The sequence below is a fragment of the Pinus tabuliformis genome, chromosome Q (assembly GCF_031772625.1).
Source record: "Pinus tabuliformis cultivar Carrire ecotype Pingquan chromosome Q, CPIR1, whole genome shotgun sequence".
Taxonomy (NCBI): domain Eukaryota; kingdom Viridiplantae; phylum Streptophyta; class Pinopsida; order Pinales; family Pinaceae; genus Pinus; species Pinus tabuliformis.
Window position 1 is genome coordinate 1,208,230,280 of NC_142296.1, and position 12,633 is coordinate 1,208,242,912.

Consider the following 12,633-nt stretch of genomic DNA (forward strand, 5'->3'; position numbering starts at 1 on the left):
CCCTGATCACAGCTGTTAACCTGATGCGACCTTAGGTGGCCTGCTGTATAGCTTGCATGTGTTATGCTAGGGAGATAGGTGTTAGGCACATGGCCGTCATGTAGGGCCCACAAGGTGGATAAAAGTTTCGACTTTCATTTTTATTTTTATTGACATCGGTTGATTTTCTTATTTTTATTTAAATTTGAAATTTGATGTTGCATTGTCGTTTCTTAGTTGAGAGCTGGTACAGTTGAGAGCTTACTTTTGTTGGCATGTTATGAATCTGTGAAGGGGCGGACAAGCGGAGGAGGATCCGGCCATAATATTGAGATACATGTAAGTATATTTTCTTGCTGTGAAAGTCATTTGGTATTTATTTGTTCTTCATCAAATCCTTGAGGGTCAAATTTGCCAGGTTGGGTTAAAATTCCTGTATTAAATTCTGTCATTTCGTTGATTATGTTTTGCTGCATGTTCGTTTGATGGGTTTCTGCTGCTGCGCCCATTCGGGTTAATTTCCAGCTTAAATTTGTATTGGGCTTATTGAATTTGGGTATTTTGAAAAGTCATTTTAGATTTTTACCTGTTTTCATTGTAGTCTTTGCTTCCATGAAGGCCAAGAAGGAAACTAAACCTGAAAAAGCAAAGCCACTGCCATGTGCATGTACTGTGAAGAAGTCCTTAAAGCAAGAATGGAAGGGGGATAATGGTGTGAAGGGCAAGATTTCATACAAATGGGAAGAATCTAAGAATAAAGTCACCGATCCCATCACAATAACAATTCCTGGAGCGCGGCAGGGGGAGTTCAAAACCATTCGAGTTGAAAAATATACTGTTATCAATGATAACAAGTCTTCAGATGCTAAGATCGTCATTCCACTTGAAGAAGGCGGTGGGAGCAGCAGTAGCAGCAGCAGCCACTCAGATGATGATGAGGCGTGTAAGAAAATCCAGGCAAGACAAAGATGAAACTTATGTTGAAAATGTTGTCAAACACATTACTTGTTCTTGGTCTTCTTTTGCTGACAACTATTTGTGTGTAACATGGCAGGGTGTGTTGGCCAAAAGGAGAGCTGCAACAACTGGTCAACTCAATTGTAAGGGGAAGCAGAAGGAGTTGTCTCCCCAGGATGCTGCTGTGATCATTCAGACCTGCTTTCGGGAATATCTGGTTCGTCGTTCCCAAAACCTTCGCAGCCTACGAGACCTTGCTATAGCAAAGGCCTTCCATGTCCAATAAGCTTTGCTTGCAGAATAAACTGGACAACAGCTCGGCCAACAGTGCCAACAGTACTGATTCCAGGTAAGACCCATTATATTTTCAATTAAATAGTAGTAAAGATTCGATTATGGTTTTTGGATTTGAAATTCAATGTGATAATTCTGTTGTGCAGGGAATGGGGATTTGAGAACTTACAGTTTGTCATGGATCCGATACAACAGGTCGCAGGTTCGAAGCCCCGCAACCGACGTTTTCGCGAACCAGACATTTGAGGGCCTCACGACCTGCCAGGCCATGCGAGAACAGAATCCAAGGTACGCCTGGAATTAAACTCGTTGCGCCCCTTCAATAAGCCCAATACAAATTTTCCTAATTTCTCATCATCACCATCCGCTCAATTGTTTCAGGAACCCGACTCATTGGCATCGTGACCTGACAGACATGAAAAGAAGGGCGCTGCCCATCAGAAATGCGGGAATGGAGTCACTGACGACCACGCTCCACGCAGTCGACATCGAAGAGAAGAAGGAGCCAAAGATGTCCAAGGCGTCAAAGCCCAAGAGGAATCTGGAAGACATATGGAAGGAAATCCAAGGCGCCAACAACTGGGAAGGGCTGCTTGATCCCATGGACGGCAAACTGCGAAAGGAGATCATCAGATACGGAGAGTTTGCCCAGGCCTGTTATCTGCAAGTATCATCGCAAGGATCTGTGCAGAAGCTGTGGAGTACTCACGCCAACTGGATGGGCTTCATAGCTGTGGCCACGGACGAAGATGAACAGAACAGTTTCGATATTAGTTTGCCACTTGTATCCCCATGCATAACCATGGCACTTGTTTTATTTTCTGTATATCTATGAGATCACGAATTAATGTTAACATTAAAACAACCGGTTGACGGTTAGCGAGAATACAGCAGGCGTGTAAACCCAATTTAATCTATGGTCGGGCCTCTTCCGCCTCGGGAAGAGGCCAAATAAGATGGCAAAAGCTAAGTTTGAAATAAAACTTTGGTTATCCGGCACAGCGCGTTAATCGAGCGTTTGAAAACTTTGTAATAAGCAGCGTATAACACAGTGATAAAACGTGAAACTAATGCTATCTCGCACCGGATCGATTACAATAGTCCCTGCCGAATGCCAGATGACTTAAATTCTATTAAGTTGCACCTGTTATTTCAAAATATATATATATATATATATAAGTGATTATATATATGTATATATATATATAAAAGTAAGTAAGTGAGTGATTGATTGATTGATTTATGTTAATTAGAAACCATGGTATGTTTCGTTCATAAAGATTAATTATTAATTGTCATGGATAGATTGTCTTCCCGGGATTTATATGCTTTATGTACATGGTTAGGATAAATATTGTTTCCTTAGACTAAATCAATGAGGTCTGGGAGATATGGTAGACTGTGAATAGCTCCCAAAGTGTGTAGATATTATAATCTTAGTTAGTAATAATATTTGCGGAATTATGTGATGTCCACGCTATATTTATGGTACAGCTCAAAGTAATATGTGGGAAGGCACGTATAAGTTCTTGCATTTTATAATGATTATGTTGTGTATAAATATAATAGGATAAATTTATTATAGGTTATGTAAATTATTAGCAGGGGTATTTTTTTCTTGAAATTTTGAATGTCATTTTGGATTCCCTTATTTAATTTAAAATTTTCTTTTTCTTCTATTTTTTAAGGCAGTATAAATTTTTGTATTTTATAATGATTATGTTGTGTATAAATATAATAGAATAAATTTATTATAGGTTAGGTAAATTAGTAGGAGGGGTATTATCTTTAAATTTTGAATGTCATTTTAGATTTTTTATTTAATTTATTTTTTTCTTTTTCCTCTCTTTTAAAGTATTCTTAGCCTTTACTCATTTCAATGTTCATCTAAGTTAAAAGAGTAAAGATCATAGATCTTGGGTATGTGAACAAAATATTTGGAAAATCCATCGACTTGAAAATCTTACATATATAGAGAGAAAAAAAAATGAACAAACGAATCATAAAATAACTAACTTTAGAGAGAAACCATGTTTATATGTGTGTGTGTGTGCGCGCACCAAATTATGACATATGCAATTAATATGCATAATATATTTTAAAATTATGATACTCTTGAAATCCAAATGCATCGTAAACTATGAAGCAATTAAGGTCAAAACTTTAGTAGTACCTTCTATAACTCATAATAACTCTTTGGGTTGGTAGGTAGGGTTACATGACCCCTCCCATGCTAGCCAATCACCTTATGACATATGGCACATTTTAATTAGCCAAAATAATGTCATGGTTGCAGAGATTACACAACACAAGTTGATTAACCCAAGGAGATGACATATGATGTGTTGTTGATTGGTTTTGACACATCATTTAGATGACATCAGTAGGTGATGTGGTGTTGATTGGGTTTGACACACCATCTGGATGACATCAGTAGGTGATGTGGTGCCTCTAGGTTCTTCCATGTGGGAGGTACAATGGTAGTTTTCTATTGGAAAAAAAATCCAAAAATGGGTGACATGTGGCACCCCTCATGGGATGCAATGTGGCATGATGATATCATGCAGACAACTATGCACCCCTAGGGATAGGGTCACATGACACGGTCACTTGCGAAGAAAATAGGGTTAAGTGCAAATCTCATAAGGTCATATGGTTAATGATGTTATGGTCACATGGTCAGCTAAGCTTTTTATTCACCAAGATTGCGGGTGTGGATAATGTCCCATGGTCAGCTCCCATGAGCCAATGGAACCACTAAGAAAATATAAATACAAGCCCTTGGTTCCAAAGAAATAGAACACTCGTAAAAAACATGTGATATGTCTGCTTAGTGGCTATGTGTATTAATTCTACAATCAATGGTTGAGTTTGCACACAATGGTTTATTAATATATATATTGTGTGAACTCATTAACTTGAAGGTCGAGCTCAGTGGTTACATATATTGGCTTTGTGATGGTAGGTGTCTGAGTATGTGGATGATGGCTTATTGATGTATATATTGAGTGAGCTCACTAGTCTGAAGGTTTAGCTCATTGGCTACATATATTGAATCTATGATGGTTAGTGTCTAAGTATGTGGATGATGGTTCATTGATGCACATATTATACAAGCTCACCAGCCGAAGGTTGAGCTCTTTTGTTACATGTACTCATTATGCAATGAGTGGTTGTTTGTGCATGATGGTTTATATGTGTGTGTGTGCGTGTGTGTGTGTGTAATATTACCAACCTGAAGGCTAAGCTTGATGGTTATGTATATTGTCTTTGTGATGGTCGGTTAATTCTCAATGCTACAAATGATGGTTTATTGGCAAATATACTATGTGAGCTTTGTGAGCTACATTGTGGTTTCACACTTTGGAAATTGAATAATTGTTATGTATATATGTTGTTCTCTGATGAGTAATGACTCGTTGGTCTTGTTAGTTGGTTTTATGGCTTAGTTTCCTCAGTGTAGGTCATAGGTTCAAGTCCCCATCAGGATTGGTTAATTTTTCATACAAGGGGTTATTGGTGAGCCTATTTCATCAATTTTGTAGAACAGTTAATTTATTTTTTTATTATATATGATTTTGGTGGTTTCTAAGCTCATTTCAAAACCAAATTGAATTCTAGAAAAAGCATGATGATCAAGGATCATTTGTGAGTAGTTTTGAAGGCACGAAAAGCCTTGATGATGTATTTTCAATGTCCAAAATCACTATTATATGTTTTGGGACTTATGAGTAGGTTGTATTTGATATTGAGTATATGGCCAGAACAAGTTTCAAGAAGGCTTTTTGTGACCATATTGATGAGCAAGTTGCAACAAGGTATGGACAATACATGACATGTTGATGATAGAAATAGTTTCATTAGTTTGAAAATTTATATCGATTGAAGAGTAAGTGGATCTAGTTAGAAATATTATGAAAAGTGGTCCACATGGTGTTAAAGAAGGAGGTGGGTGCCTCCACTGAGGTTGGTGCCTTAATTAGGTTGAAGCTTACAACAATTCGAATCTTACACATCTTTGAGGATGGTGCCTCAACCATGTTGTATCCTATTGCGAGTGGGTTTTTGCACTTTTTTGAGGTTGGTGACTCACTGAGGTTGTATCATACCACACACATTTGTTTTCATATATTGGGGTGGGTGCCTCCAACAAGTCGGTTCCTACAAATCTATGTAATGAAATGAAGAAGAAGAAGAAGAATTTATGGTTTTCTCCCATAATGGTTTCCACGTTAAAACTTGTTCCTTATTATGTTGATGTGATGATGGCATCTCATTGCATTGTTGATGTGATAATGGCTTATCATTGCATTTTTTATGTGATTATGTCTTCTTGATGCATTTTTCTATGTATTTCTATACTGAAAATGGTTATGGTACATTGTTACATGATTGTTCATTGATAAAATGTTTTAAAATGATAATTTTACCAACACACTAATTAAACCCCCCTCTTATTGTGACATTTGTTCTAACATTGTACATACTAACCACTTTCCCATTTGATTTTTATGGATAAACAAGTTACTGATGGTAGAGTCACTAAGTGGTGACTTTTACTACAAGAATTTGATATCACTATTGTGGAAAAACCTGGAAAATAATGTCGTTTCCGGCTTTCTTTGTAGACTTACCAACAATAGTGATAATTTACATGAGAACTCTTTTCCAACTGAATATATTTTTTCAATATCCACTCACTCACCATGGTATGAAAATATTGTTAACTATCTCACTTTAGGAAGACTTCCACACAACCTTTCCCCCAGAGAAAATTAAAAAATTATTTGACAAAGTGCCCTATATTCCTAGGTGGATAGCTCTCTTTCACACATGTCCAAATCATGAAATTTGGTGTGTGTGAGGGAAGGTGAAATCTACGATATCCTAAAGTCTTGCCATGATGATCCTTATGGTGAACACTTTGATGATAAGAGGATAGGTCATAAAGTAATGGGATACTTTTTTCCTACCATGTTCCAAGATGCAAAAAAGTATTTACAAGGGTGTGACGGTTGCTAAAGGATGGGATAACCGATTTGATCAAATGAGAAGACATTATAGACTCAATTGGTTATTGAGACTTCTAAGAAATTGGTTGTTTACTTGTTTGGGCTTATCAACCCCCCATCTCATCAAAATTCCTACATTCTAGTTTGTATAGATTATGTTACCAAGTGGGTCAAAGATAAATAACTCACTAAGGATATTAAGAAAGCTATCTCACACTTCTTGTTTGAAGACATATTTGTTCATTATGGAGTGCCAAAAGAGATAGTTACAAATGGAGGGCCACAATTCACTGCCTAGCTAATTGAAAATCTTACTAAGAAGTACAAGTTTCATCATAGGATCACCTCACTTTAGCACCCACAAGATCATGGATAGCTGGAGAGTACCAACAAAGTGATTGGGGCTATTATTACAGAGACCATGGATAGTCATCATCGAGATTGGGATAAGAGACTTCTAGAGGTATTTTAGGCCTACATAACCACATGGTAAAACACCACGAGCTTCTCTCCATATGAGTTTTTTATATGGTAAGAGTCCTATTCTTCCCATAGAGTTTAAGATCAAGACACTTAGGACTACTTTTAACACATCTTTCATTAAAATTGAAAACATTTTATTACAAGGACATCACTAGAATTGAATTTTTTGGTTATTTTGAAATTCCATATTCAGTATTTAATTCCAAATTTTATGAAATATGTTTTGTTTATAACTTAATTTGGATTTGACTACAACATAAAGACACCATTTATTCCATCTCAATTAATTGGGTGAAATGTGCTTAGCTTCCATACAATGCACTGTTATCATTTAGCAACAACACGCTAAGTGGCATGTGTAAGGTCAATTTACTAAGTAAACTAACAAATGTGTTTTACTTGTCAATCCGGGTTTGTAGACTTGGAAGCATGTCCAAAATATATGGATTTCAGGTGAAGTCAATTTAGGAAGGCAAGAATATAAGGTTAAAGGAAGTGCATATTACAAATATATTCTAAGTTTTAAAAGACTAAATTTTTTTTGGTTCAAGATGTAGCAAGAAAGAGAAGAGTCTCCTAACTTAGGAGGTCATGGTTTTCCTTCCTCATAGTATTGTACCCAAGAAGAGAAACTAAAGAGAAGCGGTTTATAATGTGTAGATAGCAAGAGAAGAGGCTCCTAACTTAGGAGGTCCTGGTTGTCCTTCCTCACAGTACTATCCCCAAGAAGAGAAACTAAAGAGTAGTGGTTTGTAATGTGTAGATAGCAAGAGAAGAGGCTCCTAACTTAGGAGGTCCTGGTTTTCCTTCCTCACAGTTCTACTCCAATAACATTACCATTGCATCAAATAAAACTGGAATTCAAGAAATAATACAGGAAATGCAAAAAGGATGATTTTAGCTATGATTCATAACTTGATAGAAAGATAATTTAACTTAAATTCTTGTTTGTCCTTTCATAAGAAAATTTGACTTTAAACTAACATCATCCCAAATCACACAAAAAGCATCACACATCTAAATAACTGAATCATAAATCTAAAACAATAAAAACTGAAATTAAAATTATGCTAATGTAATCAAAGTGTACTTAGCTTAGTATGGGGGCCCTCCAACCTTGTCTTGTACACCTAAGGAACTCTCAGCTACAGCTAACTTATGAAAATATCCACAGCATGAACAACAACTTAGAATAGTAGAAAGTATTCTTCAAATTATCAAAAAGTCTCCAATAGTTTGAATACAAATTACATACATGAATGGTTCATAAACTCAGTTTAAATAAGAAAATTATCAACAAACTTAGCTACAATATTTATAACAATCTTTATCTATCCTAATCCATCCATCCAGGTTGAACTCATCAAGTCTGGTTCACAAAATTAGGCAAAATCCCAAAAAATAATATTTTGCCCCTTTTTAATAGGGATTTCTGAATGATAGGTCAAGTTTGACCAGTGTTGGCCGGGCTTGTGTTTGCTCAGTTTGACCAAACCAATAGGTGTTCATCCATTCGTGGTTCCAAATATTTCCAAATATGCGCTCATCTCTCGCCCAGGTGTCCTGCACATATGACTTTAACAGAGCTATTACTGGAATTTTTAATGTAGTCCAAATTTACTCTTAAAACCCAATTTTTACAAAAAATTCTAAAAATTGAAAAACTTAATTTAGTTACCTGAATATGCAAAATAAGAGTAAAATGAAGCATATGTAAGTGAAATAGGATGGAATATGGTGGTAAATGAATGGGTTTAGGATAGGCAAAAATGACCAAAATTGAGGGCCAACATCTCCCCCTTGTTGATGCTCAAGCATGTCCTCATGCTTGCTTCCTCCATTTGGACCTTCTGAGTGATGATGCCCCTGTTGTACCTGAACCTGTAGCCTCTTCCTGTGCAGCTCGAAGTAGAATATCAATGCCCTCATGTTCCTCTGCTTTGTAGATGGAAGCTTTTACTTTTTTTTTCATATTTATATTGCCATAACTTCTTCTCTTTAGCCATCTGTAGGCTTGTTTGGAAATGAGCATATTTTGAGCTTCAAGCTTCTTCATTTTCTTATTCAAATTTTTTTCTTTGACTATGTTGTTTTAGTTTTATTTGTACATTTTGATCTCTCTCTTCAAGTGTCTTTCCATGATTTTGTTGTCCTCTAGCTCACTAGTCAACTCTGCTATTTTCTTCAGATATTCCTCATTATGCAATTCTCTGGATTCTTCCCTTGCCTCTTTAGCATATGAATGAGATGAGGTGGCTCCTACCCAAGCATCCTCAAAATAAGATCCTTTTTCTATGGGCTCTTCCCGAGCTTCCTCCTCCAATCTCTATATGATCTCATCAATTTGTTTTGATGTTTGTGGAGGTTTGGTTTCAATAATCTCATTTTTTGGGTCTTTCCCTTGGTTGCTTAGTTCTTCTTGTTATTTTCTTCTTGATCTCCTAGGAATGGAAAAAAATGATTTTTCTTTCTCAATCATAACACCATCCTGCTTCTTTTTCAATCTTGTCCCAGGATATAAAGGAGAATTCATGATACTTTTTGTGACATGTAATTGCTCAAACCTTTCCTCATTCCCTGTTATTTGGTCTTCAAAGTGATGTTTGGCCAAAAAATCATTCCAAAGTATCCCTTTGTTCCTTTCCTGATACTCAACAAGTATCTTGATCAACCCACAATGATAGATATTAGCCTCTTTAGCTTCTGTTTTGTTTTTGACATTTTCTATCATTTTAGTTAAACTCTTTGAAAATAAGGAATATTGATTTTACAGTCTCCCTTGATATGTTGAAGCAATTTTATATGGTAAAGGTAGACTATATTGTGCCTATTGTCACAAGTAAAATATTTTTGGATGATCACAACTAATTCTAACCATGGCTCTCTGAACCAATCCCTTAAAATTCCTTTGTCCTATCAAAGGTCCCCTTCCTTTGTTTTTCTAGGAAACATGTCCATCCTTTCTCCTTAGGATGTAAACCTTTGTGATATTCTTTTCCTATTAGAGGAAGTTCTAATGCTTGAGATATTAAAGTTGGAGATAGGATTGATATTGTTGAGGGTAAAATTGTTGGGGAGGTTGAGCTCGATAACCATATCCTCGCCAACTATGTGAATGTTGGTTTTGGTTTTGATAAGGAGGCCAAACCTACCATGGCATAGGATTATTCCATGAATTTTGATAATGAAAATTTGAAGAATTTGTTGAGGAAATTGTTGAGAAGTACCTGCAAAACATGGTTTCTAAGCTCTTCTTAGTGCCATATAATAAAATCATGAGTTTTTTCTAATTGTCCTGCTTGCAAATCTTTTAATGTTGGACAATCATCTGTAACATGATTTTTTGTAAAAAGTCCACAAACATGTATATTATGCAAAGGACATTCCCGTAAAAGATGCTTCTTCCTATACTTAGGACACAATATTGACATTGTTTGTTCTTTTTCTTGTTGTTTCTTCTTTGCTTTTAATACATCAACTTGTGTTCCTAAGGTGCTCAAAATATCTGTTTTAAAGTTTTCTAACATACTCCTTATTTTTACTCTAGTTACTCTCCTCTGTTGTGATTTAGAAGCTATAGAAGTTATATCTCTTTTTCCTATTTTGGCTCTACCTCTAGAGTAATTTTGACATAATTCAGAAATTTCATCGAATGATAAGTATGAAATATCTCCTTTACCCTTCACATTGTAATATCAAGATATTCATCTCATATTCCTTTAAGAAAAATTGTTCTAATGGTATCAGGATTTAGAGAATGTTGTTTGGATTTTTGCAGGTTGTAAAGAAATCGTTCCAAATATTCTTCCAAACTCTCATCTTCTTGTTGAGACATTCTAAAAATATATTCTTTTGAATCTCTAGGCCTACAATAGGCTTGATATTTCTTAAGAAAAATTTTCTTCATTTCTTCCCAAGAAGTAATAGAGTGTTCTTGTAATCCCATAAACCATTTTAATGCAGTTTCTTTAAGAGTAGCAGGAAAAAGATGAAGCTTATGTGTATCATCAGTATAACCATAAGTTCTACATAAGATATCAAATTCAAACATGAATGAATCAAGATCTTCAGAAGACATTCCATAGAAATTTGGTAAAACTAAAGGTGGAATATTCTTCATTTTTACCTCTTCTCCTAGAATTGCTCTAGTATCTACAATTGGAAATCCAAAAGTAGCTTCTTCATCATTTTCTATTTCTACATCTTGTCTTCTCTTATGATCATATTCTCTTTTGGCATCTTCTTCTCTTTTCCTTTCTGCTTCTCTTCTTGCATCTTCTTCTCTTCTTCTTTGCCATTCTTTTTGTTGCTTTTCATATTGTAACCTTTGTTCTGGAGTGAGGATATTAGATCCTTTCCCTTCTTTTGCCATATCTTTTTCAGCAGTTTCAAATGTTTTAGTAACAACTTGAGATTCAACTTGTTTTATTTGTTCAAAGATAGGCTGATCTATTTGTTCAAGAATAGGTTGATCAATTGGTTTTCTTGTCTCTCTTTGTTTTCCTATGGAAGATGTTCCTATGTGTTTTTGTTTTCTCTTCACTTCATAAGCTAACAAAGTTTTTCTTTCAACAAGAGTTAACCTTTGTCCTGAACGTTGTTTTTCCTCTAACTCTTCCAAAGTTGGTTTCCAGCAATTGGTGTAGTTAATTCAAATGGAGGTAGTCCTGCTTCTACCAGTGGTTTAGTAATTGGGGGGTCTTGTTTTGTGTATCTACCCTTTTCATCTCTTTGTCTAGGCATAAATGACCATAATGAAAAATCCTATTTACTTTTTATTGTTTTTTTTTTATTTTTTATGTTTTTTTTTAAAGCTTCCTATTTTGATTAACTTTGAATATGCTTCCCCAGAAACACGCCAAAAATGTAAGGTCAATTTACTAAGTAAACTAACACGTGTTTTACTTGTCAATCCAGGTTTGTAGACTTGGAAGCATGTCCAAAATATATGGATTTCAGGTGAAGTCAATTTAGGAAGGCAAGAATATAAAGTTAAAGGAAGTGCATATTACAAATATATTCTAAGTTTTAAAAGACTAAAATTTTTATGGTTCAAGATGCAGCAAGCAAGAGAAGAGGCTCCTAACTTAGGAGGTCCTGGTTGTCCTTCCTCACAGTGTTGTCCCCAAAAAAAGAAACTAAAGAGTAGCCATTTGTAATGTGCAGATAGCAAGAGAAAAGGCTCCTAACTTAGGAGGTTTTGGTTGTCCTTCCTCACAGTTCTACTCCAATAACATTACCTTTGCATCAAATAAAACTAGAATTCAAGAAATAATACAGGAAATGCGAAAAGGATGATTTTAGCGATGATTCATAACTTGATAGAAAGAGAATTACTGAAATTCGTGTTTTTCCTTTCAAATGCAAATTTGACTTTAAACTAACATCATGCAAAAATCACACAAAAGGCATCACACATCTAAATAACTGAATCATAAATCTGAAACAATAAATATTGAAATTAAAATTATGCTAATGTAATTAGAGTGTACTTAGCTTGGTATGGGGGCCCTCCAACCTTGCCTTGTACACCTAAGGAACTCTCAGCTATAGCTAACTTATGAAAATATCCACAGCATGAAAAACAACTTAGAATAGTAGAAGTTATCCTTCAAATTATCAAAAAGTCTCCAATAGTCTGAATACAAATTACATACGTGAATGATTCATAAACTGAGTTTAAATAAGCAAATTATCAACAAACTTAGCTACAATGGCTCTAATAGTAATTTATCTATCCTTATCCATCCATCCAGGTCAAACTCCATCGTCATCTGTCTGGTTCAAAAAAATAGGCAAAATCCCAAAAAATAATATTCACCCTTTTAAATAGGGATTTCTGAATGACAGGTCAAGTTTGACCAGCGTTGACCAGGCCTGTGTTTGCTCAGTTTGATTGAAGCAATAG